Consider the following 23,633-nt stretch of genomic DNA (forward strand, 5'->3'; position numbering starts at 1 on the left):
AGAGAGAGAGTGAGAGAGAGAGAGAGAGAGAGAGAGAGAGTGAGAGAGAGAGAGAGAGAGAGAGAGAGAGAGAGAGAGAGAGAGAGAGAGAGAGAGAGATGCTTTGTCTTCCCAGTGCCGAAGCCGTCAAATCATCCACATTGTCCTCCTGCTCCCGAAACTTATCAAAGTCACCGACTGTGACCACGCAAACAAGAATGCCTGTCTTCCACGGTAAGCTATCAACCCAGGCCAGACTTAAACACACCGATAGCTCCCCACCTGTCACCCCTTTGTCCACACTGTGAGCAAAAATCCCACCTTTGTCGAGGGCACACAAAGCTCAACCAGTGTCAGTATCTTCCTTGTCTCTGGTGTCTGGCGTGTGCAATTACAAAGCCAGTTGACATTGTATATATTCCAAAAGTGCTGAACACCATCAACTTAGCACTTACTAATTTTCAGCAAAATTGAACTATACACACCATTCAGTTGAATGCTTCACTTTCTATTCAAAGCATTTTCTGGTAAGGTTGAGTACATAACTACTCAGGGCGATTTGGAACAATATAGATATTGCATGTAGAGTGATCAGTGACATGGAATACACCAATGCAAGCTGAATTCAGGAACCTACCTGGTACCATTTAGTCTGGAACAGCCAATGACTTGGTTTTGTTTTGTAAACGCTAATGTTCCACAGAGTAGAGAACGTGATGTTACTGAAGGTAACTTCTGGATCTTAGGTAGCAGACTGATAATATTAGTTGCAGACCACTCTATGTCACCTGATGAGTATAATCATAAGGGTTCCATCATGTTAGCACATTCTAATTTCAGCAAAATAGAACTATACACACCATGCAGTTCAATGCTTTACTATCTATTCAATGCATCTTGTGGTAAGGTTGTGTGCATAACTACTCAGCGTGATTAGGAACTGAAAAAAATATTGCATGTAGAGTGATCAGTGCCATGCAATAATCCAATGCAAGCTGAATTCCGGAACCTACCTGGTACCATTTAGTCTGGAACAGCCAATGACTTGGTTTAGTTTTGTAAAGATAATATTCCACAGTGGAGAGTACGTGATGTTACTGAAATTAACTTCTGGAGCTGAGTTAGCACAGAGCTGAAATTGTTTGCAGACCAGTCTAAATCATATGGTGAGTATAACAAAAAGTGTTACATCGCATTAGCACATACTAGTATTCAGCAAAACTGAGCTGTACACTCCATTGAGTTGAATGCATTACTTTCTATTGAATGGATCTTGTGGTATGTTTGTGTACATAACTACTCAGGGCGATTTGGAACTGTATAGATATTGCATGTAGAGTGATCTCTGCCATGGAATTCTCCAATGCAAGATGGATTCCGGAACCTACCTGGTACCATTTAGTCAGGAACAGCCAATGACTTGGTTTTGTTTTGTAAACGCTAATGTTCCACAGAGTAGGGAACGTGATTTTACTGAAGGTAACTTCTGGATCTTAGGTAGCAGACTGATAATATTGGTTGCAGACCACTCTAAATCATCTGATGAGTATAATAATAAGGGTTCCATCATGTTAGCACATACTGAGTTCAGCAAAATAGAACTGTACACACCATGCAGTTCAATGCTTCCTATTCAATGCATTTTATGGTAAGGTTGTGTACATAACTACTCAGGGTGATTTGGAACTGTATAGATACTCCATGTAGAGTGATCAGTGACATGGAATACTCCAATGCAAGCTGAATTCAGGAACCTACCTGGTACCATTCAGTGTGGAACAGCCAATGACTTGGTTTAGTTCTGTAAACTCACACTGTTCCACAGTGTAGAGAACGTGATGTTACTGAAAGCAACTTCTGGAGCTTAGGTAGCACACTGATAAAATTGGTTGCAGACTGCTCTAAAACATATGGTGAGTATAACAAAAAGGGTTACCTCATGTTACCACATACTAGTATTCAGCAAAATTCAGCTGCAAACTCCATTGAGTTGAATGCTTTACTTGCTATTCAATGCATTTTGTGGGAAGTTTGTGTACATAACTACTCAGGGTGATCTGGAACTGCATAGATATTGCATGTAGAGTGAACAGTGCAATGGGATACACCAATGCAAACTGAATTCAGGAACCTACCTTGTACCATTTACTGTGGAACAGCTAATGACTTGGTTTAGTTCTGTAAACGTTAATGTTCCACAGTGTAGAGAACGTGATGTTACTGAAAGTAACTTCTGGTGCTGAGGTAGTACACTGATAAAATTGGTTGCAGACCACACTAAATCATGTGGTGAGTATAATAATAAGGGGTCCATCATGTTACCACATACTAGTATTCAGCAAAATTCAGCTGTACACACCATTCAGTTCAATGCATTACTTTTTATTCAATGCATTTTGTGGTAAGATTGGGTACATAACAACTCAAGGTAATTTGGAACAGTATAGCTATTGCATGTAAACTGATCAGTGCCATGGAATACTCCAAAGCAATCTGAATTCAGGAACCTACCTGGTACCATTTAGACTGGAATAACCAATTAACTGGTTTAGTTTTCTAATGCAAATGTTCCACAGTGTAGAGTACGTGATGTTACTGAAAGTAACTTCTGGAGATGAGTTAGCACACTGCTGAAATTGTTTGCAGACTACTCTAAATCATATGGTGAGTATAATAAAAAGGGTTCCATTATATTAGCACATACTAATTTTCAGGAAAATAGGACTATACACACCATTCAGTTGAATGCTTCACTTTCTATTCAAAGCATTTTCTGGTAAGGTTGAGTACATAACTACTCAGGGCGATTTGGAACAGTATAGATATTGCATGTAGAGTGATCAGTGACATGGAATACTCCAATGCAACTCAATTCAGGTACCTACCTGGTACCATTTAGTCTGGAACAGCCAATGACTTGGTTTTGTTTTGTAAACGCTAATGTTCCACAGAGTAGAGAACGTGATGTTACTGAAGGTAACTTCTGGATCTTAGGTAGCAGACTGATAATATTAGTTGCAGACCACTCTATCTCACCTGATGAGTATAATCATAAGGGTTCCATCATGTTAGCACATTCTAATTTCAGCAAAATAGAACTATACACACCATGCTGTTCAATGCTTTACTATATATTCAATGCATCTTGTGGTAATGTTGAGTGCATAACTACTCAGGGTGATTTGGAACAGTATAGATATTGCATGTGGAGTGATCAGTGACATGGAATACTCCAATGCAAGCTGAATTCAGGAACCTACCTGGTACCATTCAGTGTGGAACAGCCAATGACTTGGTTTAGTTCTGTAAACTCACACTGTTCCACACTGTAGAGAACGTGATGTTACTGAAGGTAACTTCTGGAGCTTAGGTAGCACACTGATAAAATTTGTTGCAGACCACTCTAAATCATGTGGTGAGAATAGCAATAAGGGTTCCATCATGTTGGCACATAATATTTTTCAGCAAAATAGAACTATACACACCATGCAGTTCAATGCTTTACTATCTATTCAATGCATATTGTGGTAAGGTTGTGTGCATAACTACTCAGCGTGATTAGGAACTGTATAGATATTGCATGTAGAGTGATCAGTGCCATGCAATACTCCAATGCAAGCTGAATTCCGGAACCTACCTGGTACCATTTAGTCTGGAACAGCCAATGACTTGGTTTAGTTTTGTAAAGATAATGTTCCACAGTGTAGAGTACGTGATGTTACTGAAATTAACTTCTGGAGCTGAGTTAGCACAGAGCTGAAATTGTTTGCAGACCAGTCTAAATCATATGGTGAGTATAACAAAAAGTGTTACATCGCATTAGCACATACTAGTATTCAGCAAAATTGAGCTGTACACTCCATTGAGTTGAATGCATTACTTTCTATTGAATGGATCTTGTGGTATGTTTGTGTACATAACTACTCAGGGCGATTGGGAACTGTATAGATATTTCATGTAGAGTGATCTCTGCCATGGAATACTCCAATGCAAGATGAATTCCGGAACCTACCTGGCACCATTTAGTCTGGAACAGCCAATGACTTGGTTTTGTTTTGTAAACGCTAATGTTCCACAGAGTAGAGAACGTGATGTTACTGAAGGTAACTTCTGGATCTTAGGTAGCAGACTGATAATATTGGTTGCAGACCACTCTAAATCATCTGATGAGTATAATAATAAGTGTTCCATCATGTTAGCACATACTGAGTTCAGCAAAATAGAACTGTACACACCATGCAGTTCAATGCTTTACTTCCTATTCAATGCATTTTGTGGTAAGGTTGTGTACATAACTATTCAGGGTGATCTGGAACTGCATAGATATTGCATGTAGAGTGAGCAGTGCCATGGAATACACCAATGCAAACTGAATTCAGGAACCTACCTTGTACCATTTAGTGTGGAACAGCTAATGACTTGGTTTACTTCTGTAAACGTTAATGTTCCACAGTGTAGAGAACGTGATGTTACTGAAAGTAACTTCTGGTGCTGAGGTAGTACACTGATAAAATTGGTTGCAGACCACACTAAATCATGTGGTGAGTATAATAATAAGGGGTCCATCATGTTACCACACACTAGTATTCAGCAAAATTCAGCTGTACACACCATTCAGTTCAATGCATTACTTTTTATTCAATGCATTTTGTGGTAAGATTGGGTACATAACAACTCAGGGTAATTTGGAACAGTATAGTTATTGCATGTACACTGATCAGTGCCATGGAATACTCCAAAGCAATCTGAATTCAGGAACCTACCTGGTACCATTTAGACTGGAATAACCAATTAACTGGCTTAGTTTTGTAAAGCAAATGTTCCACAGTGTAGAGTACGTGATGTTACTGAAAGTAACTTCTGGAGATGAGTTAGCACACTGCTGAAATTGTTTGCAGACTACTCTAAATCATATGGTGAGTATAATAAAAAGGGTTCCATTATATTAGCACATACTAATTTTCAGGAAAATGGGACTATACACACCATTCAGTTGAATGCTTCACTTTCTATTCAAAGCATTTTCTGGTAATGTTGAGTACATAACTACTCAGGGCGATTTGGAACAGTATAGATATTGCATGTAGAGTGATCAGTGACATGGAATACTCCAATGCAACTGAATTCAGGTACCTACCTGGTACCATTTAGTCTGGAACAGCCAATGACTTGGTTTTGTTTTGTAAACGCTAATGTTCCACAGAGTAGAGAACGTGATGTTACTGAAGGTAACTTCTGGATCTTAGGTAGCAGACTGTTAATATTGGTTGCAGACCACTCTAAATCATCTGATGAGTATAATAATAAGTGTTCCATCATGTTAGCACATACTGAGTTCAGCAAAATAGAACTGTACACACCATGCAGTTCAATGCTTTACCTCCTATTCAATGCATTTTGTGGTAAGGTTGTGTACATAACTACTCAGGGTGATCTGGAACTGCATAGATATTGCATGTAGAGTGAGCAGTGCCATGGAATACACCAATGCAAACTGAATTCAGGAACCTACCTTGTACCATTTAGTGTGGAACAGCTAATGACTTGGTTTAGTTCTGTAAACGTTAATGTTCCACAGTGTAGAGAACGTGATGTTACTGAAAGTAACTTCTGGTGCTAAGGTAGTACACTGATAAAATTGGTTGCAGACCACTATAAATCATGTGGTGAGTATAGCAATAAGGGTTCCATCATGTTGGCACATAATATTTTTCAGCAAAATAGAACTATACACACCATGCAGTTCAATGCTTTACTATCTATTCAATGCATCTTGTGGTAAGGTTGTGTGCATAACTACTCAGGGTGATTAGGAACTGTATAAATATTGCATGTAGAGTGATCAGTGCCATGCAATACTCCAATGCAAGCTGAAATCCGGAACCTACCTGGTACCTTTTAGTCTGGAACAGCCAATGACTTGGTTTAGTTTTGTAAAGATAATATTCCACAGTGTAGAGTATGTGATGTTACTGAATGTAACTTCTGGAGATGAGTTAGCAAACTGCTGAAATTGTTTGCAGACTACTCTAAATCATATGGTGAGTATAATAAAAAGGGTTCCATTATATTAGCACATACTAATTTTCAGGAAAATAGGACTATACACACCATTCAGTTGAATGCTTCACTTTCTATTCAATGCATCTTGTGGTAAGGTTGTGTGCATAACTACTCAGGGTGATTAGGAACTGTATAGATATTGCATGTAGAGGGATCAGTGCCATGCAATACTCCAATGCAAGCTGAATTCAGGAACCTACCTAGTACCATTCAGTGTGGAACAGCCAATGACTTGGTTTAGTTCTGTAAACTCACAGTGTTCCACAGTGTAGAGAACGTGATGTTACTGAAAGCAACTTCTGGAGCTTAGGTAGCACACTGATAAAATTGGTTGCAGACTGCTCTAAAACATATGGTGAGTATAACAAAAAGGGTTACCTCATGTTACCACATACTAGTATTCAGCAAAATTGAGCTGCAAACTCCATTGAGTTGAATGCTTTACTTGCTATTCAATGCATTTTGTGGTAAGTTTGTGTACATAACTACTCAGGGTGATCTGGAACTGCATAGATATTGCATGTAGAGTGAGCAGTGCCATGGAATACACCAATGCAAACTGAATTCAGGAACCTACCTTGTCCCATTTAGTGTGGAACAGCTAATCACTTGGTTTAGTTCTGTAAACGTTATTGTTCCACAGTGCAGAGAACGTGATGTTACTGAAAGTAACTTCTGGTGCTGAGGTAGTACACTGATAAAATTGGTTGCAGACCACACTAAATCATGTGGTGAGTATAATAATAAGGGGTCCATCATGTTACCACATACTAGTATTCAGCAAAATTCAGCTGTACACACCATTCATTTCAATGCATTACTTTTTATTCAATGCATTTTGTGGTAAGATTGGGTACATAACAACTCAGGGTAATTTGGAACAGTATAGTTATTGCATGTAAACTGATCAGTGCCATGGAATACTCCAAAGCAATCTGAATTCAGGAACCTACCTGGTACCATTTAGACTGGAATAACCAATTAACTGGCTTAGTTTTGTAAAGCAAATGTTCCACAGTGTAGAGTACGTGATGTTACTGAAAGTAACTTCTGGAGATGAGTTAGCACACTGCTGAAATTGTTTGCAGACTACTCTAAATCATATGGTGAGTATAATAAAAAGGGTTCCATTATATTAGCACATACTAATTTTCAGGAAAATGGGACTATACACACCATTCAGTTGAATGCTTCACTTTCTATTCAAAGCATTTTCTGGTAATGTTGAGTACATAACTACTCAGGGCGATTTGGAACAGTATAGATATTGCATGTAGAGTGATCAGTGACATGGAATACTCCAATGCAACTGAATTCAGGTACCTACCTGGTACCATTTAGTCTGGAACAGCCAATGACTTGGTTTTGTTTTGTAAACGCTAATGTTCCACAGAGTAGAGAACGTGATGTTACTGAAGGTAACTTCTGGATCTTAGGTAGCAGACTGATAATATTAGTTGCAGACCACTCTATGTCACCTGATGAGTATAATCATAAGGGTTCCATCATGTTAGCACATTCTAATTTCAGCAAAATAGAACTATACACACCATGCTGTTCAATGCTTTACTATATATTCAATGCATCTTGTGGTAATGTTGAGTGCATAACTACTCAGGGTGATTTGGAACTGTATAGATGTTGCATGTAGAGTGATCAGTGACATGGAATACTCCAAAGCAAGCTGAATTCAGGAACCTACCTGGTACCATTCAGTGTGGAACAGCCAATGACTTGGTTTAGTTCTGTAAACGCTAATATTCCACAGAGTAGAGAACGTGATGTTACTGAAGGTAACTTCTGGAGCTTAGGTAGCACACAGATAAAATTTGTTGCAGACCACTATAAATCATGTGGTGAGTATAGCAATAAGGGTTCCATCATGTTGGCACATAATATTTTTCAGCAAAATAGAACTATACACACCATGCAGTTCAATGCTTTACTATCTATTCAATGCATCTTGTGGTAAGGTTGTGTGCATAACTACTCAGGGTGATTAGGAACTGTATAGATATTGCATGTAGAGTGATCAGTGCCATGCAATACTCCAATGCAAGCTGAATTCCGGAACCTACCTGGTACCTTTTAGTCTGGAACAGCCAATGACTTGGTTTAGTTTTGTAAAGATAATATTCCACAGTGTAGAGTACGTGATGTTACTGAAAGTAACTTCTGGAGATGAGTTAGCAAACTGCTGAAATTGTTTGCAGACTACTCTAAATCATATGGTGAGTATAATAAAAAGGGTTCCATTATATTAGCACATACTAATTTTCAGGAAAATAGGACTATACACACCATTCAGTTGAATGCTTCACTTTCTATTCAAAGCATTTTCTGGTAAGGTTGAGTACATAACTACTCAGGGCGATTTGGAACAGTATAGATATTGCATGTAGAGTGATCAGTGACATGGAATACTCCAATGCAAGCTGAATTCAGGAACCTACCTGTACCATTTAGTCTGGAACAGCCAATGACTTGGTTTAGTTTTCTAAAGATAATGTTCCACAGTGGAGAGTACGTGATGTTACTGAAATTAACTTCTGGAGCTGAGTTAGCACAGAGCTGAAATTGTTTGCAGACCAGTCTAAATCATATGGTGAGTATAACAAAAAGTGTTACATCGCATTAGCACATACTAGTATTCAGCAAAATTGAGCTGTACACTCCATTGAGTTGAATGCATTACTTTCTATTGAATGGATCTTGTGGTATGTTTGTGTACATAACTACTCAGGGCGATTGGGAACTGTATAGATATTGCATGTAGAGTGATCTCTGCCATGGAATACTCCAATGCAAGATGAATTCCGGAACCTACCTGGCACCATTTAGTCTGGAACAGCCAATGACTTGGTTTTGTTTTGTAAACGCTAATGTTCCACAGAGTAGAGAACGTGATGTTACTGAAGGTAACTTCTGGATCTTAGGTAGCAGACTGATAATATTGGTTGCAGACCACTCTAAATCATCTGATGAGTATAATAATAAGTGTTCCATCATGTTAGCACATACTGAGTTCAGCAAAATAGAACTGTACACACCATGCAGTTCAATGCTTTACTTCCTATTCAATGCATTTTGTGGTAAGGTTGTGTACATAACTACTCAGGGTGATCTGGAACTGCATAGATATTGCATGTAGAGTGAGCAGTGCCATGGAATACACCAATGCAAACTGAATTCAGGAACCTACCTTGTACCATTTAGTGTGGAACAGCTAATGACTTGGTTTAGTTCTGTAAACGTTAATGTTCCACAGTGTAGAGAACGTGATGTTACTGAAAGTAACTTCTGGTGCTAAGGTAGTACACTGATAAAATTGGTTGCAGACCACTATAAATCATGTGGTGAGTATAGCAATAAGGGTTCCATCATGTTGGCACATAATATTTTTCAGCAAAATAGAACTATACACACCATGCAGTTCAATGCTTTACTATCTATTCAATGCATCTTGTGGTAAGGTTGTGTGCATAACTACTCAGGGTGATTAGGAACTGTATAAATATTGCATGTAGAGTGATCAGTGCCATGCAATACTCCAATGCAAGCTGAAATCCGGAACCTACCTGGTACCTTTTAGTCTGGAACAGCCAATGACTTGGTTTAGTTTTGTAAAGATAATATTCCACAGTGTAGAGTATGTGATGTTACTGAATGTAACTTCTGGAGATGAGTTAGCAAACTGCTGAAATTGTTTGCAGACTACTCTAAATCATATGGTGAGTATAATAAAAAGGGTTCCATTATATTAGCACATACTAATTTTCAGGAAAATAGGACTATACACACCATTCAGTTGAATGCTTCACTTTCTATTCAAAGCATTTTCTGGTAAGGTTGAGTACATAACTACTCAGGGCGATTTGGAACAGTATAGATATTGCATGTAGAGTGATCAGTGACATGGAATACTCCAATGCAAGCTGAATTCAGGAACCTACCTGGTACCATTCAGTGTGGAACAGCCAACGACTTGGTTTAGTTCTGTAAACTCACACTGTTCCACACTGTAGAGAACATGATGTTACAAAAGGTAACTTCTGGAGTTTAGGTAGCACACTGATAAAATTTGTTGCAGACCACTATACATCATGTGGTGAGTATAGCAATAAGGGTTCCATCATGTTGGCACATAATATTTTTCAGCAAAATAGAACTATACACACCATGCAGTTCAATGCTTTACTATCTATTCAATGCATCTTGTGGTAAGGTTGTGTGCATAACTACTCAGGGTGATTAGGAACTGTATAGATATTGCATGTAGAGGGATCAGTGCCATGCAATACTCCAATGCAAGCTGAATTCAGGAACCTACCTAGTACCATTCAGTGTGGAACAGCCAATGACTTGGTTTAGTTCTGTCAACTCACAGTGTTCCACAGTGTAGAGAACGTGATGTTACTGAAAGCAACTTCTGGAGCTTAGGTAGCACACTGATAAAATTGGTTGCAGACTGCTCTAAAACATATGGTGAGTATAACAAAAAGGGTTACCTCATGTTACCACATACTAGTATTCAGCAAAATTGAGCTGCAAACTCCATTGAGTTGAATGCTTTACTTGCTATTCAATGCATTTTGTGGTAAGTTTGTGTACATAACTACTCAGGGTGATCTGGAACTGCATAGATATTGCATGTAGAGTGAACAGTGCAATGGGATACACCAATGCAAACTGAATTCAGGAACCTACCTTGTACCATTTACTGTGGAACAGCTAATGACTTGGTTTAGTTCTGTAAACGTTATTGTTCCACAGTGCAGAGAACGTGATGTTACTGAAAGTAACTTCTGGTGCTGAGGTAGTACACTGATAAAATTGGTTGCAGACCACACTAAATCATGTGGTGAGTATAATAATAAGGGGTCCATCATGTTACCACATACTAGTATTCAGCAAAATTCAGCTGTACACACCATTCATTTCAATGCATTACTTTTTATTCAATGCATTTTGTGGTAAGATTGGGTACATAACAACTCAGGGTAATTTGGAACAGTATAGTTATTGCATGTAAACTGATCAGTGCCATGGAATACTCCAAAGCAATCTGAATTCAGGAACCTACCTGGTACCATTTAGACTGGAATAACCAATTAACTGGCTTAGTTTTGTAAAGCAAATGTTCCACAGTGTAGAGTACGTGATGTTACTGAAAGTAACTTCTGGAGATGAGTTAGCACACTGCTGAAATTGTTTGCAGACTACTCTAAATCATATGGTGAGTATAATAAAAAGGGTTCCATTATATTAGCACATACTAATTTTCAGGAAAATGGGACTATACACACCATTCAGTTGAATGCTTCACTTTCTATTCAAAGCATTTTCTGGTAATGTTGAGTACATAACTACTCAGGGCGATTTGGAACAGTATAGATATTGCATGTAGAGTGATCAGTGACATGGAATACTCCAATGCAACTGAATTCAGGTACCTACCTGGTACCATTTAGTCTGGAACAGCCAATGACTTGGTTTTGTTTTGTAAACGCTAATGTTCCACAGAGTAGAGAACGTGATGTTACTGAAGGTAACTTCTGGATCTTAGGTAGCAGACTGATAATATTAGTTGCAGACCACTCTATGTCACCTGATGAGTATAATCATAAGGGTTCCATCATGTTAGCACATTCTAATTTCAGCAAAATAGAACTATACACACCATGCTGTTCAATGCTTTACTATATATTCAATGCATCTTGTGGTAATGTTGAGTGCATAACTACTCAGGGTGATTTGGAACTGTATAGATGTTGCATGTAGAGTGATCAGTGACATGGAATACTCCAAAGCAAGCTGAATTCAGGAACCTACCTGGTACCATTCAGTGTGGAACAGCCAATGACTTGGTTTAGTTCTGTAAACGCTAATATTCCACAGAGTAGAGAACGTGATGTTACTGAAGGTAACTTCTGGAGCTTAGGTAGCACACAGATAAAATTTGTTGCAGACCACTATAAATCATGTGGTGAGTATAGCAATAAGGGTTCCATCATGTTGGCACATAATATTTTTCAGCAAAATAGAACTATACACACCATGCAGTTCAATGCTTTACTATCTATTCAATGCATCTTGTGGTAAGGTTGTGTGCATAACTACTCAGGGTGATTAGGAACTGTATAGATATTGCATGTAGAGTGATCAGTGCCATGCAATACTCCAATGCAAGCTGAATTCCGGAACCTACCTGGTACCTTTTAGTCTGGAACAGCCAATGACTTGGTTTAGTTTTGTAAAGATAATATTCCACAGTGTAGAGTACGTGATGTTACTGAAAGTAACTTCTGGAGATGAGTTAGCAAACTGCTGAAATTGTTTGCAGACTACTCTAAATCATATGGTGAGTATAATAAAAAGGGTTCCATTATATTAGCACATACTAATTTTCAGGAAAATAGGACTATACACACCATTCAGTTGAATGCTTCACTTTCTATTCAAAGCATTTTCTGGTAAGGTTGAGTACATAACTACTCAGGGCGATTTGGAACAGTATAGATATTGCATGTAGAGTGATCAGTGACATGGAATACTCCAATGCAAGCTGAATTCAGGAACCTACCTGTACCATTTAGTCTGGAACAGCCAATGACTTGGTTTAGTTTTCTAAAGATAATGTTCCACAGTGGAGAGTACGTGATGTTACTGAAATTAACTTCTGGAGCTGAGTTAGCACAGAGCTGAAATTGTTTGCAGACCAGTCTAAATCATATGGTGAGTATAACAAAAAGTGTTACATCGCATTAGCACATACTAGTATTCAGCAAAATTGAGCTGTACACTCCATTGAGTTGAATGCATTACTTTCTATTGAATGGATCTTGTGGTATGTTTGTGTACATAACTACTCAGGGCGATTGGGAACTGTATAGATATTGCATGTAGAGTGATCTCTGCCATGGAATACTCCAATGCAAGATGAATTCCGGAACCTACCTGGCACCATTTAGTCTGGAACAGCCAATGACTTGGTTTTGTTTTGTAAACGCTAATGTTCCACAGAGTAGAGAACGTGATGTTACTGAAGGTAACTTCTGGATCTTAGGTAGCAGACTGATAATATTGGTTGCAGACCACTCTAAATCATCTGATGAGTATAATAATAAGTGTTCCATCATGTTAGCACATACTGAGTTCAGCAAAATAGAACTGTACACACCATGCAGTTCAATGCTTTACTTCCTATTCAATGCATTTTGTGGTAAGGTTGTGTACATAACTACTCAGGGTGATCTGGAACTGCATAGATATTGCATGTAGAGTGAGCAGTGCCATGGAATACACCAATGCAAACTGAATTCAGGAACCTACCTTGTACCATTTAGTGTGGAACAGCTAATGACTTGGTTTAGTTCTGTAAACGTTAATGTTCCACAGTGTAGAGAACGTGATGTTACTGAAAGTAACTTCTGGTGCTAAGGTAGTACACTGATAAAATTGGTTGCAGACCACTATAAATCATGTGGTGAGTATAGCAATAAGGGTTCCATCATGTTGGCACATAATATTTTTCAGCAAAATAGAACTATACACACCATGCAGTTCAATGCTTTACTATCTATTCAATGCATCTTGTGGTAAGGTTGTGTGCATAACTACTCAGGGTGATTAGGAACTGTATAAATATTGCATGTAGAGTGATCAGTGCCATGCAATACTCCAATGCAAGCTGAAATCCGGAACCTACCTGGTACCTTTTAGTCTGGAACAGCCAATGACTTGGTTTAGTTTTGTAAAGATAATATTCCACAGTGTAGAGTATGTGATGTTACTGAATGTAACTTCTGGAGATGAGTTAGCAAACTGCTGAAATTGTTTGCAGACTACTCTAAATCATATGGTGAGTATAATAAAAAGGGTTCCATTATATTAGCACATACTAATTTTCAGGAAAATAGGACTATACACACCATTCAGTTGAATGCTTCACTTTCTATTCAAAGCATTTTCTGGTAAGGTTGAGTACATAACTACTCAGGGCGATTTGGAACAGTATAGATATTGCATGTAGAGTGATCAGTGACATGGAATACTCCAATGCAAGCTGAATTCAGGAACCTACCTGGTACCATTCAGTGTGGAACAGCCAACGACTTGGTTTAGTTCTGTAAACTCACACTGTTCCACACTGTAGAGAACATGATGTTACAAAAGGTAACTTCTGGAGTTTAGGTAGCACACTGATAAAATTTGTTGCAGACCACTATACATCATGTGGTGAGTATAGCAATAAGGGTTCCATCATGTTGGCACATAATATTTTTCAGCAAAATAGAACTATACACACCATGCAGTTCAATGCTTTACTATCTATTCAATGCATCTTGTGGTAAGGTTGTGTGCATAACTACTCAGGGTGATTAGGAACTGTATAGATATTGCATGTAGAGGGATCAGTGCCATGCAATACTCCAATGCAAGCTGAATTCAGGAACCTACCTAGTACCATTCAGTGTGGAACAGCCAATGACTTGGTTTAGTTCTGTCAACTCACAGTGTTCCACAGTGTAGAGAACGTGATGTTACTGAAAGCAACTTCTGGAGCTTAGGTAGCACACTGATAAAATTGGTTGCAGACTGCTCTAAAACATATGGTGAGTATAACAAAAAGGGTTACCTCATGTTACCACATACTAGTATTCAGCAAAATTGAGCTGCAAACTCCATTGAGTTGAATGCTTTACTTGCTATTCAATGCATTTTGTGGTAAGTTTGTGTACATAACTACTCAGGGTGATCTGGAACTGCATAGATATTGCATGTAGAGTGAACAGTGCAATGGGATACACCAATGCAAACTGAATTCAGGAACCTACCTTGTACCATTTACTGTGGAACAGCTAATGACTTGGTTTAGTTCTGTAAACGTTATTGTTCCACAGTGCAGAGAACGTGATGTTACTGAAAGTAACTTCTGGTGCTGAGGTAGTACACTGATAAAATTGGTTGCAGACCACACTAAATCATGTGGTGAGTATAATAATAAGGGGTCCATCATGTTACCACATACTAGTATTCAGCAAAATTCAGCTGTACACACCATTCAGTTCAATGCATTACTTTTTATTCAATGCATTTTGTGGTAAGATTGGGTACATAACAACTCAGGGTAATTTGGAACAGTATAGTTATTGCATGTAAACTGATCAGTGCCATGGAATACTCCAAAGCAATCTGAATTCAGGAACCTACCTGGTACCATTTAGACTGGAATAACCAAATAACTGGTTTAGTTTTGTAAAGCAAATGTTCCACAGTGTAGAGTACGTGATGTTACTGAACGTAACTTCTGGAGATGAGTTAGCACACTGCTGAAATTGTTTGCAGACTACTCTAAATCATATGGTGAGTATAATAAAAAGGGTTCCATTATATTAGCACATACTAATTTTCAGGAAAATAGGACTATACACACCATTCAGTTGAATGCTTCACTTTCTATTCAAAGCATTTTCTGGTAAGGTTGAGTACATAACTACTCAGGGCGATTTGGAACAGTATAGATATTGCATGTAGAGTGATCAGTGACATGGAATACTCCAATGCAAGCTGAATTCAGGAACCTGCCTGGTACCATTTAGTCTGGAACAGCCAATGACTTGGTTTTGTTTTGTAAACGCTAATGTTCCACAGAGTAGAGAACGTGATGTTACTGAAGGTAACTTCTGGATCTTAGGTAGCAGACTGATAATATTAGTTGCAGACCACTCTATGTCACCTGATGAGTATAATCATAAGGGTTCCATCATGTTAGCACATTCTAATTTCAGCAAAATAGAACTATACACACCATGCTGTTCAATGCTTTACTATATATTCAATGCATCTTGTGGTAATGTTGAGTGCATAACTACTCAGGGTGATTTGGAACTGTATAGATGTTGCATGTAGAGTGATCAGTGACATGGAATACTCCAATGCAAGCTGAATTCAGGAACCTACCTGGTACCATTCAGTGTGGAACAGCCAATGACTTGGTTTAGTTCTGTAAACTCACACTGTTCCACACTGTAGAGAATGTGATGTTACTGAAGGTAACTTCTGGAGCTTAGGTAGCACACTGATAAAATTGGTTGCAGACCACTCTAAATCATGTGGTGAGTATAGCAATAAGGGTTCCATCATGTTGGCACATAATATTTTTCAGCAAAATAGAACTATACACACCATGCAGTTCAATGCTTTACTATCTATTCAATGCATCTTGTGGTAAGGTTGTGTGCATAACTACTCAGGGTGATTAGGAACTGTATAGATATTGCATGTAGAGTGATCAGTGCCATGCAATACTCCAATGCAAGCTGAATTCCGGAACCTACCTGGTACCATTTAGTCTGGAACAGCCAATGACTTGGTTTAGTTTTGTAAAGATAATGTTCCACAGTGGAGAGTACGTGATGTTACTGAAATTAACTTCTGGAGCTGAGTTAGCACAGAGCTGAAATTGTTTGCAGACCAGTCTAAATCATATGGTGAGTATAACAAAAAGTGTTACATCGCATTAGCACATACTAGTATTCAGCAAAATTGAGCTGTACACTCCATTGAGTTGAATGCATTACTTTCTATTGAATGGATCTTGTGGTATGTTTGTGTACATAACTACTCAGGGCGATTTGGAACTGTATAGATATTGCATGTAGAGTGATCTCTGCCATGGAATACTCCAATGCAAGATGAATTCCGGGACCTACCTAGTACCATTTAGTCAGGAACAGCCAATGACTTGGTTTTGTTTTGTAAACGCTAATGTTCCACAGAGTAGGGAAAGTGATTTTACTGAAGGTAACTTCTGGATCTTAGTTAGCAGACTGATAATATTGGTTGCAGACCACTCTAAATCATCCGATGAGTATAATAATAAGTGTTCCATCACGTTAGCACATACTGAGTTCAGCAAAATAGAACTGTACACACCATGCAGTTCAATGCTTTACTTCCTATTCAATGCATTTTATGGTAAGGTTGTGTACATAACTACTCAGGGTGATTTGGAACTGTATAGATACTCCATGTAGAGTGATCAGTGACATGGAATACTCCAATGCAAGCTGAATTCAGGAACCTACCTGGTACCATTCAGTGTGGAACAGCTAATGACTTGGTTTAGTTCAGTAAACTCACACTGTTCCACAGTGTAGAGAACGTGATGTTACTGAAAGCAACTTCTGGAGCTGAGGTAGCACACTGATAAAATTGGTTGCAGACTGCTCTAAAACATATGGTGAGTATAACAAAAAGGGTTACCTCATGTTACCACATACTAGTATTCAGCAAAATTGAGCTGCAAACTCCATTGAGTTGAATGCTTTACTTGCTATTCAATGCATTTTGTGGTAAGTTTGTGTACATAACTACTCAGGGTGATCTGGAACTGCATAGATATTGCATGTAGAGTGAACAGTGCCATGGAATACACCAATGCAAACTGAATTCAGGAACCTACCTTGTACCATTTAGTGTGGAACAGCTAATGACTTGGTATAGTTCTGTAAATTTAATGTTCCACAGTGTAGAGAACGTGATGTTACTGAAAGTAACTTCTGCTGCTGAGGTAGTACACTGATAAAATTGGTTGCAGACCACACTAAATCATGTGGTGAGTATAATAATAAGGGGTCCATCATGTTACCACATACTAGTATTCAGCAAAATTCAGCTGTACACACCATTCAGTTCAATGCATTACTTTTTATTCAATGCATTTTGTGGTAAGATTGGGTACATAACAACTCACGGTAATTTGGAACAGTATAGTTATTGCATGTAAACTGATCAGTGCCATGGAATACTCCAAAGCAATCTGAATTCAGGAACCTACCTGGTACCATTTAGACTGGAATAACCAATTAACTGGTTTAGTTTTGTAAAGCAAATGTTCCACAGTGTAGAGTACGTGATGTTACTGAAAGTAACTTCTGGAGATGAGTTAGCACACTGCTGAAATTGTTTGCAGACTACTCTAAATCATATGGTGAGTATAATAAAAAGGGTTCCATTATATTAGCACATACTAATTTTCAGGAAAATAGGACTATACACACCATTCAGTTGAATGCTTCACTTTCGATTCAAAGCATTTTCTGGTAAGGTTGAGTACATAACTACTCAGGGCGATTTGGAACAGTATAGATATTGCATGTAGAGTGATCAGTGACATGGAATACTCCAATGCAAGCTGTATTCAGGAACCTACCTAGTACCATTTAGTCAGGAACAGCCAATGACTTGGTTTTGTTTTGTAAACGCTAATGTTCCTCAGAGTAGAGAACGTGATGTTACTGAAGGTAACTTCTGGATCTTAGGAAGCAGACTGATAATATTAGTTGCAGACCACTCTATGTCACCTGATGAGTATAATCATAAAGGTTCCATCATGTTAGCACATTCTAATTTCAGCAAAATAGAACTATACACACCATGCTGTTCAATGTTTTACTATCTTTTCAATGCATTTTGTGGTAATGTTGAGTGCATAACTACTCAGGGTGATTTGGAACTGTATAGATGTTGCATGTAGAGTGATCAGTGACATGGAATACTCCAATGCAAGCTGAATTGAGGACCTACCTGGTACCATTCAGTGTGGAACAGCCAATGACTTGGTTTAGTTCTGTAAACTCACACTGTTCCACACTGTAGACAACATGATGTTACTGAAGGTAACTTCTGGAGCTTAGGTAGCACACTGATAAAATTTGTTGCAGACCACTATAAATCATGTGGTGAGTATAGCAATAAGGGTTCCATCATGTTGGCACATAATATTTTTCAGCAAAATAGAACTATACACACCATGCAGTTCAATGCTTTACTATCTATTCAATGCATCTTGTGGTAAGGTTGTGTGCATAACTACTCAGGGTGATTAGGAACTGTATAGATATTGCATGTAGAGTGATCAGTGCCATGCAATACTCCAATGCAAGCTGAATTCCGGAACCTACCTGGTACCTTTTAGTCTGGAACAGCCAATGATTTGGTTTAGTTTTTTAAAGATAATGTTCCACAGTGGAGAGTACGTGATGTTACTGAAATTAACTTCTGGAGCTGAGTTAGCACAGAGCTGAAATTGTTTGCAGACCAGTCTAAATCATATGGTGAGTATAACAAAAAGTGTTACATTGCATTAGCACATACTAGTATTCAGCAAAATTGAGCTGTGCACTCCATTGAGTTGAATGCATTACTTTCTATTGAATGGATCTTGTGGTATGTTTGTGTACATAACTACTCAGGGCGATTTGGAACTGTATAGATATTGCATGTAGAGTGATCTCTGCCATGGAATTCTCCAATGCAAGATTGATTCCGGAACCTACCTGGTACCATTTAGTCAGGAACAGCCAATGACTTGGTTTTGTTTTGTAAACGCTAATGTTCCACAGACTAGGGAACGTGATTTTACTGAAGGTAACTTCTGGATCTTAGGTAGCAGACTGATAATATTGGTTGCAGACCACTCTAAATCATATGATGAGTATAATAATAAGGGTTCCATCATGTTAGCACATACTGAGTTCAGCAAAATAGAACTGTACACACCATGCAGTTCAATGCTTCCTATTCAATGCATTTTATGGTAAGGTTGTGTACATAACTACTCAGGGTGATTTGGAACTGTATAGATACTCCATGTAGAGTGATCAGTGACATGGAATACTCCAATGCAAGCTGAGTTCAGGAACCTACCTGGTACCATTCAGTGTGGAACAGCTAATGACTTGGTTTAGTTCTGTAAACGTTAATGTTCCACAGTGTAGAGAACGTGATGTTACTGGAAGTAACATCTGGTGCTGAGGTTGTACACTGATAAAATTGGTTGCAGACCACACTAAATCATGTGGTGAGTATAATAATAAGGGGTCCATCATGTTACCACATACTAGTATTCAGCAAAATTGAGCTGTACACACCATTCAGTTCAATGCATTACTTTTATTCAATGCATTTTGTGGTAAGATTGGGTACATAACAACTCAAGGTAATTTGGAACAGTATACCTATTGCATGTAAACTGATCAGTGCCAGGGAATACTCCAAAGCAATCTGAATTCAGGAACCTACCTGGTACCATTTAGACTGGAATAACCAATTAACTGGTTTAGTTTTGTAAAGCAAATGTTCCACAGTGTAGAGTACGTGATGTTACTGAAAGTAACTTCTGGAGATGAGTTAGCACACTGCTGAAATTGTTTGCAGACTACTCTAAATCATATGGTGAGTATAATAAAAAGGGTTCCATTATATTAGCACATACTAATTTTCAGGAAAATAGGACTATACACACCATTCAGTTGAATGCTTCACTTTCGATTCAAAGCATTTTCTGGTAAGGTTGAGTACATAACTACTCAGGGCGATTTGGAACAGTATAGATATTGCATGTAGAGTGATCAGTGACATGGAATACTCCAATGCAAGCTGAATTCAGGAACCTACCTGGTACCATTTAGTCTGGAACAGCCAATGACTTGGTTTTGTTTTGTAAACGCTAATGTTCCACAGAGTAGAGCACGTGATGTTACTGAAGGTAACTTCTGGATCTTAGGTAGCAGACTGATAATATTAGTTGCAGACCACTCTATCTCACCTGATGAGTATAATCATAAGGGTTCCATCATGTTAGCACATTCTAATTTCAGCAAAATAGAACTATACACACCATGCTGTTCAATGCTTTACTATATATTCAATGCATCTTGTGGTAATGTTGAGTGCATAACTACTCAGGGTGATTTGGAACTGTATAGATGTTGCATGTAGAGTGATCAGTGACATGGAATACTCCAATGCAAGCTGAATTCAGGAACCTACCTGGTACCATTCAGTGTGGAAAAGCCAATGACTTGGTTTAGTTCTGTTAACTCACACTGTTCCACACTGTAGAGAATGTGATGTTACTGAAGGTAACTTCTGGAGCTTAGGTAGCACACTGATAAAATTGGTTGCAGACCACTCTAAATCATGTGGTGAGTATAATAATAAGGGGTCCATCATGTTACCACATACTAGTATTCAGCAAAATTCAGCTGTACACACCATTCAGTTCAATGCATTACTTTTTATTCAATGCATTTTGTGGTAAGATTGCGTACATAACAACTCAAGGTAATTTGGAACAGTATAGCTATTGCATGTAAACTGATCAGTGCCATGGAATACTCCAAAGCAATCTGAATTCAGGAACCTACCTGGTACCATTTAAACTGGAATAACCAATTAACTGGTTTAGTTTTGTAAAGCAAATGTTCCACAGTGTAGAGTACGTGATGTTACTGAAAGTAACTTCTGGAGATGAGTTAGCACACTGCTGAAATTGTTTGCAGACTACTCTAAATCATATGGTGAGTATAATAAAAAGTGTTCCATTATATTAGCACATACTAATTTTCAGGAAAATAGGACTATACACACCATTCAGTTGAATGCTTCACTTTCTATTCAAAGCATTTTCTGGTAAGGTTGAGTACATAACTACTCAGGGCGATTCGGAACCGTATAGATATTGCATGTAGAGTGATCAGTGACATGGAATACTCCAATGCAAGCTGAATTCAGGAACCTACCTGGTACCATTTAGTCTGGAACAGCCAATGACTTGGTTTTGTTTTGTAAACGCTAATGTTCCTCAGAGTAGAGAACGTGATGTTACTGAAGGTAACTTCTGGATCTTAGGTAGCAGACTGATAATATTAGTTGCAGACCACTCTATCTCACCTGATGAGTATAATCATAAAGGTTCCATCATGTGAGCACATTCTAATTTCAGCAAAATAGAACTATACACACCATGCTGTTCAATGTTTTACTCTCTATACAATGCATTTTGTGGTAATGTTGAGTGCATAACTACTCAGGGTGATTTGGAACTGTATAGATGTTGCATGTAGAGTGATCAGTGACATGGAATACTCCAATGCAAGCTGAATTCAGGAACCTACCTGGTACCATTCAGTGTGGAACAGCCAATGACTTGGTTTAGTTCTGTAAACTCACACTGCTCCACACTGTAGAGAACGTGATGTTACTGAAGGTAACTTCTGGAGCTTAGGTAGCACACTGATAAAATTTGTTGCAGACCACTATAAATCATGTGGTGAGTACAGCAATAAGGGTTCCATCATGTTGGCACAGAATATTTTTCAGCAAAATAGAACTATACACACCATGCAGTTCAATGCTTTACTATCTATTCAATGCATCTTGTGGTAAGGTTGTGTGCATAACTACTCAGGGTGATTAGGAACTGTATAGATATTGCATGTAGAGTGATCAGTGCCATGCAATACTCCAATGCAAGCTGAATTCCGGAACATACCTGGTACCATTTAGTCTGGAACAGCCAATGACTTGGTTTAGTTTTGTAAAGATAATGTTCCACAGTGGAGAGTACGTGATGTTACTGAAATTAACTTCTGGAGCTGAGTTAGCACAGAGCTGAAATTGTTTGCAGACCAGTCTAAATCATATGGTGAGTATAACAAAAAGTGTTACATCGCATTAGCACATACTAGTATTCAGCAAAATTGACCTGTACACTCCATTGAGTTGAATGCATTACTTTCTATTGAATGGATCTTGTGGTATGTTTGTGTACATAACTACTCAGGGCGATTTGGAACTGTATAGATATTGCATGTAGAGTGATCTCTGCCATGGAATTCTCCAATGCAAGATGGATTCCGGAACCTACCTGGTACCATTTATTCAGCAACAGCCAATGACTTGGTTTTGTTTTGTAAACGCTAATGTTCCACAGAGTAGGGAACGTGATTTTACTGAAGGTAACTTCTGGATCATAGGTAGCAGACTGATAATATTGGTTGCAGACAACTCTAAATCATCTGATGAGTATAATAATAAGGGTTCCATCATGTTAGCACATACTGAGTTCAGCAAAATAGAACTGTACACACCATGCAGTTCAATGCTTTACTTCCTATTCAATGCATTTTGTGGTAAGGTTGTGTACATAACTACTCAGGGTGATTTGGAACTGTATAGATACTCCATGTGGAGTGATCAGTGACATTGAATACTCCAATGCAAACTGAGTTCAGGAACCTACCTAGTACCATTCAGTGTGGAACAGCCAATGACTTGGTTTAGTTCTGTAAACTCACACTGTTCCACAGTGTAGAGAACGTGATGTTACTGAAAGCAACTTCTGGAGCTTAGGTAGCACACTGATAAAATTGGTTGCAGACTGCTCTAAAACATATGGTGAGTATAACAAAAAGGGTTACCTCATGTTACCACATACTAGTATTCAGCAAAATTGAGCTGCAAACTCCATTGAGTTGAATGCTTTACTTGCTATTCAATGCATTTTGTGGTAAGTTTGTGTACATAACTACTCAGGGTGATCTGGAACTGCATAGATATTGCATGTAGAGTGAGCAGTGCCATGGAATACGCCAATGCAAACTGAATTCAGGAACCTACCTTGTCCCATTTAGTGTGGAACAGCTAATGACTTGGTTTAGTTCTGTAAACATTATTGTTCCACAGTGCAGAGAACGTGATGTTACTGAAAGTAACTTCTGGTGCTGAGGTAGTACACTGAT

The sequence above is a fragment of the Hypanus sabinus genome, chromosome 11 (assembly GCF_030144855.1).
Source record: "Hypanus sabinus isolate sHypSab1 chromosome 11, sHypSab1.hap1, whole genome shotgun sequence".
NCBI lineage: Eukaryota > Metazoa > Chordata > Chondrichthyes > Myliobatiformes > Dasyatidae > Hypanus > Hypanus sabinus.